Below are 15,754 nucleotides of genomic sequence, written 5' to 3'. Positions count from 1 at the left end.
AGAAGCTACATTGAAATAAATATTGGAAGATGATGTATATGATAATATTGGAACTTATGTATTGGCATATAGATATTTTAAATAAGCATTTGGGTATTCCTTCAGATCATTGTGCCACAGAAAACCTTTTAAAACTGTTGCCTAAGAGTATTTAACTTTGAAGAGCAGCCTGCAATGTTAATACTAGATATTCCCAAAAAGGCATTTCTTTATGGGTTTATAAATCTCAATATATTAGAAGCAAATTACAGGGCACCTATCACAGAACACCAGGTGTGCATCATGACGAGTCTCAGGGAGGCCACACATTTTAGCCACCAGATGAGATGTTCATATACACCACCATCAGAAAGTACCAAATGCTTTTCTTGCAACATGCTTTCTGTGACCCTGACTTCCTGATTGTTCAAAAATAGAAGTCAAATTGAAAATTTAGACAATAAATCTAATTACTTTTTTTTTTTTTTTCATTTTGGTGTTTCCTTGTCTTTTCATTTAGATGTAATCACTGCAATGGCAGACTGAGGGCAAATGAAATTAAACCAGTTGGGTGAATTAGCTCAGCAAGGAATGGTTCACAGGAGAGTCTTTATCTACTCTTTCCACAGACTGTGTGTGCATAATTGCAGGTAAGGGCACTGGCTGAATTTTCTTCAATAGAACAATTATAATAGGAATTGTAATTAAAGGTCTGATATTATACTCATGACTAGATATTTGGATCAAAATTGTACATGCCCTAGCTTGAAGCGTGTTCTAAAAATGTATTTGATTAAATTTATATTTTATTGCATCCCTTCAGGGGCATGGTTATGCAGCCAAAATTACTCAGTTAATTTTAAAATTATGCTTATAAAAACTGACTATTTTTATTAAGTATTTCAGACTTTGAGTGCACTGGTTTTTATACTGAGGTATTGTTCAGAGGAAAGTTCATATATGCATATCTCTGCATATTGCAGTCCTATGCTTGTAAAATTTTCTCAGAGTAATATATATGGATGTACCATAGCATGAATTTGAGGTACCCAAGACCTTTTGAAAGGCCATGGCAGAATCAAGCACTTAATTACTGTCTGTGACAACAGCAATCTCATGTAAATGTCTCAGTGCTGTGCGCCACAGAGAGAATGAAGACATTTATTACTCTGCACATAATGCTGTGCCAGATTTTGTGATAGCTAATAACAGAAAATCTTATTTGTCACTGCTGCAAATACTCTGGAGGAGGACTAATGCTTTTGCAAAATACCTTAACTCAGATCATCTCCAGCTAAAACCAGCACAGAACATGAAAGTTACTCAGTGGCCCCTATAAAGATGCATTTTATAATAGTTTAATCTAGAACCCAGTGTGCAGATTCTGGAGAGTGTTTTGCTGACAGAGAAGAGATACATGTGAGGATTTAGCAGACAATATGGCCATAAATACTTTTCTGCTACAACATGTTGCTGAGGCCTTTGAATCTGAAAAAGAAAACATGACAATAAATAACAGGTGACATTTTCAGTGTGAGCCATCAGCTTACATTTCCAACACACAAGGCTCTACATCTGAATGTATAGCAAGCACACAGGTGGTTTTTGAAAACCCTGGAAATATTCTCTATTTTTTTCTTGTGTATAACACGTGTTTCTTCTTTATGGAAGTCTGACAGAATTTAGAATAGATAACAGTGAATTAGAAAGTTTGCAGAATTCACTGATAATGTATTTAATGTGCAATATAGTTGGTGTCAATATAGGAAAATAATGGTGCTGATTTAAAATCATAGTTGGACCAATAATCCTTGTCTTGACTTGACCTGGTATTAGATCAGCTAGAGAACAATCTGTACCTTTGCATATTCTAATTACTTTTGTGAAACCTGTTACTTCTGTTGGACAACTGCTATATCCTCATGATGCTAATGAAATATATGCTAAGACAAAAGTTTCAGTGTGTTCCTTGTTTTATCTTCTTTTCATAGGTTTTCTGTGCAGAGGTTTTAAAAAGTCTTTATTTCATGTGTCTTTTAAGATATTTCAAAGAACATGTTGGACGAATTTGGTGGTGTACCTAGAAACTGGAATTCCTTATAGTCAAAAGAACATTAAAAATGAAAAAGAATAGGATTCCAGCCTGAAAGTAGGGATTTGGTTCTGCAGCTCCTGGGTATCCCTAGGCCTGGTGAATTCAGTTTCTCATTTCTGTTAATTGTGTGTGTGTAAGAGTGAGTAAGGAAGGTGGGAGCACTCCCAGAACACAGCTGCTGTTTTCTGAACTGAATCTTTGCAGTGCACCTGCGTTGTGAGGAGCTGTTTCCATTGGAGCACCTGCTTGCTGCTCTCCCCTATTCTCTTTGTGAATATCTAACAAGGGGAGAGAAGCTGGAGATTTTTTCTTTCCTTCAGGGATCAGTGAGGACAAAACCAAAAAGAATTTTGCAGGATGAAAACAGCAAGGGCTGAGTATAAGTAGATGAGAAGGTTTCCCAACTCTTTTGTTCATCATCAGAATTATTCTAAGTGATCTTTTGATAGGAGATCCTTAAAATATATCAGAAATGCCTGCATTTCTTTTCTGAACCCTCATTCTACAGACCTGACTAGTGTTTTATGTGGTACACTTTTCCTCCAAGGTTAGAGGAGCAGATAAAATGCAGCTTCTTTCTAGTCAATGAGTCCTGTTTTGTTTTGGGGTTTTTGTTTTTAAGTGTGAACAGTAATTGTAATATTGATATAACAATGTCTGTTGGTAAATAGTGCTTTAACTTTTTTTACCTTCTAAAGAAGGTCTGTCCAAATTTAGAAAAATGAAGAGACTTTACCATGCATTAAAGCATTTCTGGTTGAATAGTATATGTAAAATTCCTAAAATACCCCATGGTATTATATAAAAAACAGCTTTAAAAATTGGGATGTTAACTTTATATATACACACATATATATGTATATAACTCCTTTTCTTTCTCTGTACAAGTGGAATTATGTTCATAGAAGTATTAATACCATTCTCAGATTACCCAGTTTCTAGATGTCTCTATAAAATATGCATTTTTATCTTTGCATTCTCAGTGCTAATATCAACAACATTACAGAGCTAAAATTTTATTAGTTCACAAGCTCACAAACATTATACTACCTCAGTAAACAAGGAGGATTGGAAACTAGTACTAAAGAATGGATAGTAAGAAAATAAGAATTCTGATGCCCTTGATTCTGGAGTTAATTATGCAAGCCAACTCCTGTTGTTACAGATGGAAGGCTATAATGTCTGGATTCAGAGATGTGTGGATGTCTAACTCCCATTGAATTCAGATGAGAATTAGGTTCCTAACTACCTTTCTGAGTCTGGGATAAAGTGATTTCAGCAGCATTCAGTGTCATTAGTGTGGAATTTCTGCCTGCTTCAATGCAATTATTTTGCATTTTCTCTGTCTTAGTAACAATAAAACTCTGGCCGCAGAGTTAATTTGTTGACTCTAAATGGTCTGTGATTTTACTCTTTTGAAAGAGAAATCTTGCAAAAGAAACCCTATTGAGAAAGGGTATTTGTATCTGAAGGAAAACCATTCTTCTCCAAGTTGCATCCCCATGCCTTGCTTGGATTGCTTGCAGCAATTTCAAACATCACTGCAGAGTCTGACTTAGAATGCAGAGGGAGCAATGTGTCTATATATTAGTAAGGCCTTTCATTAAATCTTTACTTTTAAAAATAATTGGTTCTTTTAATCTATAATGGAACATGGACTTACAGGCTGTCTGTGATTAAAATTAAACCTTATTTGTCTTTTAATATGGTGCTATGTTCATCTGTAATTGAGTGGGGATCGATGCCAGCCGTGTGATGGGCAGTAAGCTTATCCAACATGACGGAGATAGATTTCAGGGAAGACAGACTTTGCTGTTTCTATGTACAAGTGGGATGAGTAGACCATATCAGCAACATTTAATTATTCTGTAGGTAATTATTCATTTGAGGGGACACAACTTTCAGAGCAGTATTGGAATAGAAGGAAGACCGATACAATTACCATTTGGCTAAGTACACTGTTTGCACTGGTAGCTGGGAAGTCGTAATGAGCTTTTCATTACATTTGAATGAAGGAAGTTTTTATGTAATAATAAAGGCTGATGTTTAGTAGAACAATATTGACTTGGAGGAAAAGAAAAATTAAAAAAAAAGAAACCAAATGATAGGTCAGTATCATGGATTCACTGGGTTTTTATCTCTTTGTGTTAAGATCATTTGCTCTTGCAGAATTATATAGCAATTTAGTTTGAGAAGGACCTTTGGAGGTTAAGTAGTCTAACCCTTTTGTTACAATTGTTCTCTTGAAACCAGGATGTTCAGGTCTTGTCCAGTTGAGTCACATAGAATCACAGTCTTGAACTTCGGTGATGGAGATTCTGTGCCCTCTTTGGGCATATTTGACCACTCTCATGGTAAAACCAAATAATTTCCTCCTAATATCTAATCAGGATTTCCATGTTCCAGCAAGTTTTCTTTGCCTGTCAGTCTGCATCTCTCAGAGTGCAGGAAGTTGCAGAGAGCAATAATGTGCCTCCTTAGTGCCCTCTTCTTAATGCTGGACAAACCTGCCTCTTGGTGCCTTTCATGTGTTCCACATTCCTTATCCCCTCCCATCCTGGTGGTCTCCACTAGACTCATCCCAGTGTGTCAGTATCTTTTATTGGTAAGGCCTTTGCTAACCTCAGTGGTTTTCTATCAAGCCATGTCTGCAGTGTGTCCCAATCCCTCAGGACAGCAGCCCTGTCCCCCCCATATCCACTGATGCTCCTCAATTTATTGACATCCACAATTCTGCTGGGAGTGCACTTTGTCCTCTCATGTCCTCATTTAATGAAGGCAATTCCCAGTGTTAGTCCCCACACTGATCCCTGGGAGACAGCCCTGTGTGGGTGGTCAGCTGGACTCTCAGGCTCAGTGCATCCTGGATCAATTCTCCACCTGCCTTGTTGTCCACATCTTCAGCTGTCACACACCTACTGGGTGACAAGACAGCTCTGGGAGACTGTGCCAAAAGCCTTCCCAGGGCATCTTTCAGCACCCTCAGCACCCTCACATCATACCATGAATCTCTGCTTGTCCAAGTAGGCTGTGCAATCTATATATGCCCTTTGCTCTGCTATGGGTACTGATTCAATCCCACAGGAAAAAGTGGAAGGATGTACTGCCTTCAAAGCTGAAAGGAAACTAATGAATCCCCCCAAATGTTATGCAGACTTTCATAATGAATATGATTCCATACTGCTTGAACAGTCTTTAAATGTGTTTTTCCATATGAACTATTGCTCAGGAAAACTAGATTTCTTTCACTGCATTTCTGTCTCTTGCACCATATGCGGTTGTTAGCTCTATACTGCCTGCTAAGCTATAAATATTAATTTGCTACCAGTGATACTAGAGGAGATACCTAGTTTTATTAGGAATGGCTGTGAACTGGAAGGGCTGTGACCAGAGCAGGTATTATTTAATTGTTTGAATTTTCATCACTTTATTTTTAGAGAGCAAATAATGGTGATTCTCTCTTTTTTTTTTTTTCCATGGGGATGTTTAAATAGTGATATTACAATGGAAGAGCTGTTAAACCAAATGACTTTTTGTCTTTGCTTGGACAGATTATGCTTGCTCAAAGTTTCCCTTTTCTGTTCATTTATTTCTGAGTATCTTTCAGCTACAGTCAACCAAATACATCTCACTTTGTCTATCTAACTGCAATATCCACTGAGATTACATTCATCATTTCCTTGGTTAGTGCAATGTGGCATGTGATCTTCATAACTTCTTAGCCTGTCCTAAAGATGATCAATAAAAAATTGTTCAAATTAAGAAACAAAAGTCACTAGGACTTCTTCTAATTTAAATGTTTTAGGGTAGCACTAATAGTGAGTATTGTTGAGTAAGCAGTGAGTAGTAATTGTTGTAGTTTAATCCCAACCAGGTTTAATAGTGAGTAAGTAATTGTTGTGGTTTAATCCCAGCTAGCAAATCAGGCACACAGAGCTGACGCCTCAGTGGGATGGGGAGAGAATCAGAACGATAAAAATCCACATACTCATGGCTTGGGATAAAGGAAATTTAACAGAAAAAGCAAAAGCCACATGCAAACAAAGCAAAATAAGGAATTAATTCCCCACTTGCCATGGGCAGGCAGGTGTTTGGCCATTCCCAGGAAAGCACAGCTCCATGACATACATCACTTATTTGGGAAGACAAACACCATTATTAAGAAGATCCCCCTATGCTCCTGCTTCCTTCTTGACCCCGTTGTTTATACACTGAGTCCATCTAGTGTGGGGTATCTTTGTGGTCACTCAGGGTCAGCTGTCCCTGCTGTGTCCCTTCCCAGATCCATGGGCACCCCTAGGCTCCTCATTGCTGGGGTGGGGTGGGGAGCAGGAAAGGCCTTGACTCAGTGTGAGCCCTGCTCAGCAGTAAGGAAAACATCCCAGTGCTAGCAAACCATTTCCAGCACAATCCAAAACACAGCCCATAGCAGCTTCTGGGGAGACAATTAACTCTACCCCAGCCAAAACCAGCAAAGTAACTTCCTGTTCTTGTCCAGAGTATCATTAACATGAACTGTAGTTTATTTTATCTTGGTCTGATTGGACTTGTCACTCTAATCAATATAGTTGTTTGATCTAAAGCAAAACTGTAAGAAATTTCATTTTCCATTATGATATTATCAAAAGCTAATTCATAAAGCTATCAGATGCTGCAATGGGCTCCTTATGAAGACATTTTTTTAATAGCTGACATAAGCAGCTTAACTTTCTTTACTGTATTATGAAGAAAAACACAAATAAATCACATAAATGTTGTTTTTCCTTCAATCATTTCATGCAATTCTCCAGATCAATAACAAATACATATAAGAACATCTATATGCCTCACCCAGGGCAATGGATTTAGCAATTTATAAAGTTTCCCACATTCACCTTTTAGTCCAATTAGTTTATTGTTTATCCATCGGAGGCCTTTTCTGAAATTCCTGTGTGGTATTTTCACACATAGAACCTTAAACCAACAACAGTGCTGTTAAAATACGACTGTTCTAAAGTATGAATAAAAGTGCTCTTAAAGAAATCCTTGATCATACTTTTAGCTCTCATAACTCTATGTAAGAATAAGAACAGTTCTGTTGTTATACCTGACCTAAGTTTGGCTATACATTGGGCAAGAGAGCTTTTCTAAACAACTGAAACCAGGTTATTTCATGTGCTTTCTTAAGGTTTGCAGAGGATGTAGATACCCCACAGAAGTTAAAGTGTGTAACCAGCTGCCATCAGAACTGGTTTTAACTTAAGTTTCGGCTGCAGCTGCTTAGCTGACAAAGCCTAGTGCTCATAGCAAGCAGAAAAATCCATATATAATGCCCTCCATATTTGTTCTCACTGTAAGAGAGTGAGGATCTTCAGAAGAGCCATCAGATTCTAATCCAATTACAATCCAATCCCATATTTTTCACACTAACTATATTTTAATGACATCTGCATGCTCGGGTTTTGGTGAGTGTTAAAGCAGGTTAAATTGGAGTTTGAACCCCTTTGCATACTTTGAATAGAAAACATTTCCAATACCTGCTCTGGCTACCTAATGGCAAGTTCTTATTTTATCCTAATTACAGTTAAACACCATCAATATAGCAGCTTATTTCAGTAAAAGCCCCAATGCAACAGCAGTCTTTGTTTTAGTCTCATTTTAGGAGTTGTTTAGCAAAAGGAGCTGGCACTGGATTCAGGGAAGATTCTGAAATAGCTTTTGAACTTTTGACACAAAGGGTGTTGCCAGATTGTCTGCCAAAGATGTCACCCCTGATGTAGTGAAGCCTATTGAATGCGTAGATATGAGACTTTCCTCCAAAAAAGTAATTTCCATTTTACAATAATGATATGACACTAGGCAGTGCATTTCAGAGGATTGTTCTCCTTTTTCAGTGGTTCAACTCACACAACATTTGTCAGCTTCTTCCTCGCCATACTTGAGGCATGCAATAAAGACTTGCTCAGGAATGGAGTGTCTCTCTCTTAGTATTCATTCATTCATTCTAGTCATGCAATTTTACTTATTCATGCAGTTTCCATAACATCCAAGTGATAGATTGCACATAATTTACACAGATAAATTACGCACAGCTGTGACTTCTAAAAACTGGTAGCTCAGGTCAGTACTCCTAAGTTGTAGCTTGAGCGTTTCAGAAATTCAAGTTCTAAGGTTTTTTTTCCCATTTTGTTTTTTCTGTTATATAAAATGAGGGCAGTCTAACAGAAGATAATGCATGATAAAATAATAATTAATATAGAAGAATGTTTTGTATTTAGGAGCTTGTGCTTTAACCAAGACAGGTTCTTCGAGAGTCGTGAGGAATGCCTGCTCTCCAAGACTTGCAAAAAACCTTAGTGAATTGTTTCTGTTGTTAAACATACCCTATATTCTGTATTAAGACATTGAGACATTCCTAAATGGCACATCTAAAAGGCATTGTAAGGAAAGAGGAGGTACTATTTCAGTGCACAAATCCTTTTGACAAGTATATTCTAATTAGGGGTGAAATATTCTTGTGTGCTCTTGTCTTGCATTCGTGGAGGTTTTCTGTAAACCTCATAAGTGGATTGCATTGAATCAGCTGCTCACCATAGCTAAGAATAGTAGAAAAAAAATTAAAATTAAATTCCTAGAGGAGAATGGGAAAACATCAGAACCTTTATTTTCTTTAAACTAATAACTAGCAGAAATGGATCAATTAAAACTAATTAATTCTACCAAGTAAAATCAATCAATTATCAAAGAAGAAAGAAAGTAATAACTTAAGCATTCAGAATTTTTTTTTCCTTTAGGAATAAGTGTGTGGATCCCAAATAATTGCTATGTTCTTACAATGCATTTGTAGCTGCAAAACCAGGATTGATGCACTGATTTATGATTAATGCTATCAAACTAATCTTTCTTTCAGAAATGTACAATCTCCCACTTCGATTTTTAAGTGATTGTGAAAGTTTTGGTACTCTTAACTTCAAGAGCTGTATTCATTCTTGATAATAACTTAATTCACAAAAATTGAGCAATCTGTCTTTACAAAAGAAACTTTTATTCTGCTAGAAATTTTAGTCATGGGTATGGACCATACAGATAGCCAGTTTCCTGAGAAAATGCTCAAATATTTCCTACCAGAATGATAGTGACTGAGGAAATTACCCAAAAAAGAGTCTAATGCTGTGGAAAGTGTTGGGGCTTTTAAAGTTGTGTAGATGTTTCATCAGACTTTATTGCTTTTATCCTTCTAAGGACTTATAAAAGTTTTATACTTTGAAACGACAGATTCTTCCCTCCAAAATACTACTACTACTACTACTACTACTACTGGTGCTGCTACTACTACTACTACTACTACTACTACTACTACTACTACTACTACTACTTATTATTATTATTATTATTATTATTATTATTATTATTACTATCTTATCTTAAAAGAAAAAAAAAATAGCCCCAAGAGTTAAAATAACACCTAATCATTTGTCATGATTTTAGAATAAAGTGTGGAATATTCTAAATTCCCAAACAGCTGTGGTGCCTTTGGCAGTGCCAATGGCTGTGTTATTTATTTAATAGGCAGGATCTAGAAGTGGAGAGTTTGGACACATGTCCAGCATCATTGCTGGGTGGTTTTTGGTTTTTTTTTATATCATCCTTTCACTTGGAGGTGAGGCCAGGTAACCCAGCTGTGCATCCACTGTGGAAACTGGCTTTTTTTACTGATTTGCCTTTTGGCTGCTATTTAACAGATATTACCATTAATATTAATTTCATAAATATTTCTTTATGGCAGAGTTTCTTTCAAAATCAATAGAAAATAATAATATCAGCTAAAAGGGTTTTTTTGTGAGGCAGTACAAAACATTCTGCTGGTAGGGATTTGTCCCAGAGAACTCAGAGCAGTGATGTTGCTGGGTGCCTCTCTCAGCTGTGACACGTGGGCTGATGCTGGAACCCTGGATGCTGAGAATTTTAGAAGTATTTCCAAGTATTTCCACTCTGGCAGGACCCGTGCTGGGCAGCAGCCCTTCACTTCACCCAGACATGAATCAGAGCAGCCCTGATCCCTCCTGTCATGGTAATTATCCATTTGTAGTGCTGTCAGTGTCACTGCTCCACCTCAGAGGCACTGGGGTAATCTCCAAAGCAATACAAGGAGTGCTCACCAAATAACAGCAATGTCTTCTTGCATTTGTTTTTACAATTTATGGGTTTTAGTGAGAAAGCAAAGAATAGCAATAGGTATCGTACTTTGAGCAAAAATATGCTAGTGAGGGTCTACAGTAAATGGCTAAAACTGCTTGGTCTCCAAGGAGCTGTATTTTCTGAAAGATATAGTGATTGCATTCTGAATCATAGTTTAATTTTTTGGTGATTTTTTTCTTTTTCTTTTTTTCCTAAAAAATGCTCATATTGATATTATACCATGAAAAAACTGACAAGCACATGCACATAAATGAAGAAAGAAAATTTCAGGAACTCTCTTACAAATCAGATAATTAGTTCCAAAGTTTTCCATTACTTTAAAGTGTCTTATTTGTCCATAATACAAATTAAAAATACCGTTTAATGATTTAAGGAAAGTGTAAATTGGTATTAATTTTTTGTTAGGAAGTTAAATCCTATAGAATTAATTATTTTCTAGGAATCACCAAGTGCATATCATGATACTTATTTACCACAGCAGCTGATTCAATTTCTTACAAGAATAAATTATCCTCACTTCAGCATGTTCTAAATATTTTTAAAATACAATCTCCAAAAGCTGTAGTTGCCTTTATTGACAATGATAATACCTACTTGTTCATGCCTAACATCAGTGAATTCAGCCTTCATAAATTATAACTATTAACAGAGTGAAAATACAGCCTCATTAGTTTTTTTGAGACTGTTATGGCATGAAGAAAAAAAAAACAAAAACATAAAACAAACCAGAACTTTTGCTGATTGATATCTAAAATTTAATACAATTTTGCTATGTATATCTGTTTAGAAAAGGTCTAAATATTTAAGAAAATAATCACTGGAACATTTTAGCTACTGCACTGCATCCACCAAGGATAGGGGGTGTGTTTTAGAAAACTCATTAGTGAAACCATCTGTTCCTCTGTCCTTCTGAGCTCTGCAACTTTGTGTGACTTCTCCACTTCCAAACTGTCTGTTCTCATAACAAAGAGCACCATCAGACTGAAGAAATCTTTCCAAGGATCGTAGATGATGGATATTTCCACAGGGTTCATTCTTGCACAGAAATGCCTTGTGAAATAGTTTAAAAGCTCATCAGTCTGTCTGAAACCTGTCAACTTAGCACTGGAGTCCATTTAAATTTCACAAACCCTTGGGGAGTTTTTGACCCGTTATAAGTTGCCTGCCCATTTTATGGCCCCATGAAAACATCAGTGGTGCTACATCCTTAGGTGGATTTGGGATTTGGGTTTTGGGTTGGGATTTGTTTGTTTGTTTGTTTGTTTGTTTGTTCGCTTGGGTTTTGAGGTTTTTGGGGTTTTTTTGCTTTTTTCTCATTTACTTATTTGTTTATTTATTTTTATTTTGGGTGGTTGTGTTTTGGTTTGGTTTTTTTTTCTGAGATTGTTCTGCCCGCTGTCTTTCCTAGCCTGTGACACAGTTGCCTGGGGTAGAAGAGGTGGGCGAGTCCCTCACATGCTCAGTATTCTTTGTGGAATCCGAGATCATGTAGAGATTGGTAAAAATTGATTTAGCAAAAGTGGGATGTTATTGCTGTCTTGGTATGTCTCCTAAAAGCATTTATGCCGCAGGAATGAGTGGTCTGTATCTCCATGTGATAGTTAAACCCAGAGAAGAGAAACCTGAGCATATTGCAACATGATGAGTAACTGATTGAGTAACCAAAGCCATTTGTCATTCTGTGAGTTAAAGTAGATTTGCTCTGAACAGCTAAGGAAGAAGAAGAAAATTTTGGAGGAAAATAGTAATTCCGTGTTATAAACCTCTGCAAAAGACATGTGGCAATGAGAAATTTAACTCCGTGTGCTGAAGCTCGGTCTGACAAAGCACAGGAAATATTCTAGGCACTCTGCTGTAAGACTGGTTCTCTTGCTTTCTACCAGAGAAGCACATTCTGGTGATACTGAAGGGCTGCTAAATGGATTTAATGGATTCCTTTAAGTGTCTTAGGATACACCTAAGACCCAGAAGGCAAACAGCTCACTCCCCCCACTTTTCTTTTCCTCTCTATATATGTCACTCTGTTGATTGTGCAGAAGTGTGTTTGCTTGTTTATAGTTAGTGTTTGACCAAATGGCCAGGTAGATATGTTGTATTAGCAGCTCTTGGAGAGGTAACAATTGCTTTTAAGTTTGCTGTAGCAGCACCAGCTGTTGGGCCATGTAACATAACTGGAAGGTGAGTCACTTGCTTTTTTGAGATTCATCCCGCTACAGCATGAACAGGGCAATCCAAGTGTGTGAATGTGTTGCAGAAAGCAGAATATCTAAGACTTGCTGTGTTGTTCTTATTTATGTAGAGGTAAAAATTTGCATAACATGCTTTTTGAAAGCACCCGTGTGAGATCTGCAGAGCAGCATGACTTCTGGCTTTCACTGTTTAGGAGTGAATAAATAAAGGACTTCAGCAGAAAACTTTGACATTACAATGTTTCCCTATGTAGTGATCAAGTCCCTTGACATTAGTATCTCAATATAGAAATATTTCTTCATCTTCGTGATGAGAACTGGTGTAAGAACTGGTGAGAAGGTGTGTGATTCCATGGAATCATCATCTCCTGTTCTGCACATTTATAGAACTGGTCAACATTGCTGAGTTTTCAAAGCCCTTGCCTGAAAAAGAGCAAATACTTTACAAAGAAGTAAAAGTAACTTTTCGCCATCCTTTGGCTACCTTTCTGATAAATATTTTATGCTCAGTTCAGTGTCATTCCACTTGCAGTCTTGGTAGTTTGCTGTGTTGAAAACATGGATTATATGGCACACCGTGGTCTCAGGATTTTGTAATGTAATGGATAGTTTTAGATCATTTGTAGTGAAAATTAAATTTGTCAAATCCTGTTGTGGTTCTAGGATTAGAAAATATGCTGTAGATAGGCTTAGCACTAGTCCTGATGTAATCACATTAAAACATTGCTATCTCATTATACCCAGTGAGTCACTGGACTAGATTGAATATTTGTACATTTTTGATCTACAGACTCTGCTTAACTAACACAAACACTGAAGTCACATTGCAAAGTACTGGACAAGGTTGTCAACTGCCTGATTTTGCTAATATTCTTTCAAAGTATTTACATATCAAAAAAGCATATGACTACTAAATTATAATACTAAGATTACTTCCATAAATATTGCCCATTTTTATGTTATTTATTTTAGTTCTGTGTGTCCTAGAGTTGAGTCCTGAATATGAGGTGTACAGTTCTGTCCTGAATATGAGGTGTACAGTTCTGTCCTGAGTCTCTCTTTAGGTGTCAGCAAGGTCTGTATTTTTTGATTTGTGTAACCGAAGTCAGAGCATCTTGTTCAAGATCACTTTCATAATACATTCCCACCAGTGTCACATATTTTATAAAGCAAGGTGTGTTCTTATGAATTAGTGATCTGTCAAAATTTCCGGCTGTTTTGGTAAGCAAGTTTTCATCATAGAAAACAATGCAAGTAGAAATACTAAGGATTTGTGGTTTATTTTAATTTGAATTTTGATTATGATTTTTTATATGTTCAATTTGATTTGCAGCATGGCAGGATTTTTTATCTTTCTGTGCTTTTTTTCTGGACTGTCAACAAACAGATATGCATGCAAAAAAAATTCCCTAGAATGGTTGCTTGCATGAAAACTTGAGAGTCCATTGCTACACTGTGCATAACATTGCAGATTTTTTAAGGAATATCATTAATTGCCTAAATAATACTTCTTAGCAGTATTTTTGCTGACTCTATGCTAAACATAATTCATCATTCAAATCTGAGTCTATAGCTAATACTGAGTAATTAAAAGCACAGTATTTGGTCTCTGTGCATCCAGCCACCCCATAGGTTACAGCAATGTCAGCACTTTTTATGAACTAGCTTCAAAGCATTTAAAAATGGGTTTGGATTAGTTTCCCTTTTTATATAACTAATTTTCTTATAATCTTTCTCTCTCAGACCATGATACTGTCTTCACTACCCCCTGTTTAGCTGTTGTTTCTGTTTTAGTGTTGTTTCTGTGTATATAGGTCTGTTTCCATAGCAGAATTCTCACATGGTATTGTGTTTTTTTCAGATATTCAGGGGAAAAGAAATAGCATGTATAGGCAAGGCACAAGAAGGAAGATATTTGATATTTTCCTTACCTTACTCTACCTAGTTTCAATGGCTTTCTCTGCTAGAGAGGATGTTCTGGGTGGCAAAAAGAAGGGTTCTTGTGCAGAGTAGGAACCTTAAAATAACTGTATTCACAAGGTCTTCTGTTTGTCTGATACTCATGCAGTACCTGAATGCATCCAATTAAGTACTGTCACAAGTCAGAGCTTAAACACAAATAACTAACTAAATATAATAACAGCAGCTGAATTATTCCAAAGCCTTTCCCTAAATAACTGAAGAAAAGTGAAAAGTGATTCAACTCAGGCAAGCTGCAGTCTTGTCAGAGACATTGTGTGAGTAGAATAAGAAAAAAATTATTGAGGAAATTATTCACTGTAAATTATTTTTGTAGTTCTAATGATGGGATAATCATCCAATGTGGTATTTTGAGTTAATGTTGGAACAGCATCATTTGATTAATCTACACTTTTTTTTCTGTCAGTATTTCCTAGAGGAGAAAATTATTTTTGTTTCTATAAAGAATGTGGTGGGTCAATCACTGCAAACTGTCATTTGCCTTAGAGTAAGGAAATTAAGTTTCATATTCTAGGTATGATAATTTCTGGAGGGTTTTTTAATGGGGAAAAAAAATCAAGCCATCTGCACCATGTATTTTATGATATTATATGACAGTACAACAAATACACACACCAGCCTCTGCTGTAGATTTTTCTATCCTTCTTCAAACTGAGTTTGAGTTTGTGTGCACAGCAGAAAGTACTATAATTGATGCATATTTAGCTATCTTTCATTATCTGGCTTGGGCAAGACAAGAAATCTCAGTAGATGAAATGCTGCACGGACTAATGATCCGAGCTGTGCGTTGCCATGGCTGGATCCCTTTCAGGATCATTTTTTAAAGCTAGACAAGGTCTCATAGTCTATTTTATGGACTGTGATCACAATAATTTCTCCTAAAGTCATGGCATGCTGCTGAACTTTTTGATAGGGAATTTTTTTTTATCTTTAACTGTGGGCACAAGTCAGTTTTAAATTACTTAAAACTGAAGTTTCTTGAAACATTTTTTATGTAAGGATTCTCAGAAAAAAAGAAACAAACAAAAAATAAACAAGTTATTTTTACTCAGAAAAGAAGATATAGCTTCAGTTTCATTTTCCCTCTTTGATTCATACTTCCAGAAGCATGATTTTTCTATAGTTTCCATGTGAATTATTTGGATACTTCTATTTACATTGGAACAATGGATATCAGTGTAGATGAACTGAAAAGTCTTTGAGCCATTTTCACTTCTATCTGCCCATCATGTCATTAGGTCAAGATTTATGGAAGGTTAATGTTGATTTGCACTATTAAGCTAATAATTTTGATCAAGGTTGTATTATAGGACCTAATAACCAAAGAAAAAAA

The 15,754-nt window shown here is 36.3% G+C and overlaps 1 protein-coding gene across 1 annotated transcript in view; it reads left to right on the top strand.

Moving 5' to 3' along the window:
- Positions 1–504: 504 nt before the first annotated feature.
- Positions 505–15,754, top strand: part of TENM2 (teneurin transmembrane protein 2) — a 1,086,458-nt gene continuing 1,071,208 nt past the window's right edge. Inside the window, exon 1 of the mRNA XM_038149757.1 lies at positions 505–629. The gene's annotated coding sequence lies outside the window, so the exon portion shown is untranslated. The remainder of the gene's footprint in view (positions 630–15,754) is intronic.

The sequence above is a fragment of the Motacilla alba genome, chromosome 13 (genome assembly GCF_015832195.1).
Source record: "Motacilla alba alba isolate MOTALB_02 chromosome 13, Motacilla_alba_V1.0_pri, whole genome shotgun sequence".
NCBI classification, from domain to species: Eukaryota; Metazoa; Chordata; class Aves; order Passeriformes; family Motacillidae; genus Motacilla; species Motacilla alba.
Note: the sequence above shows the minus strand (reverse complement) of the source record. Positions and strands in the feature narration are given on the sequence as shown.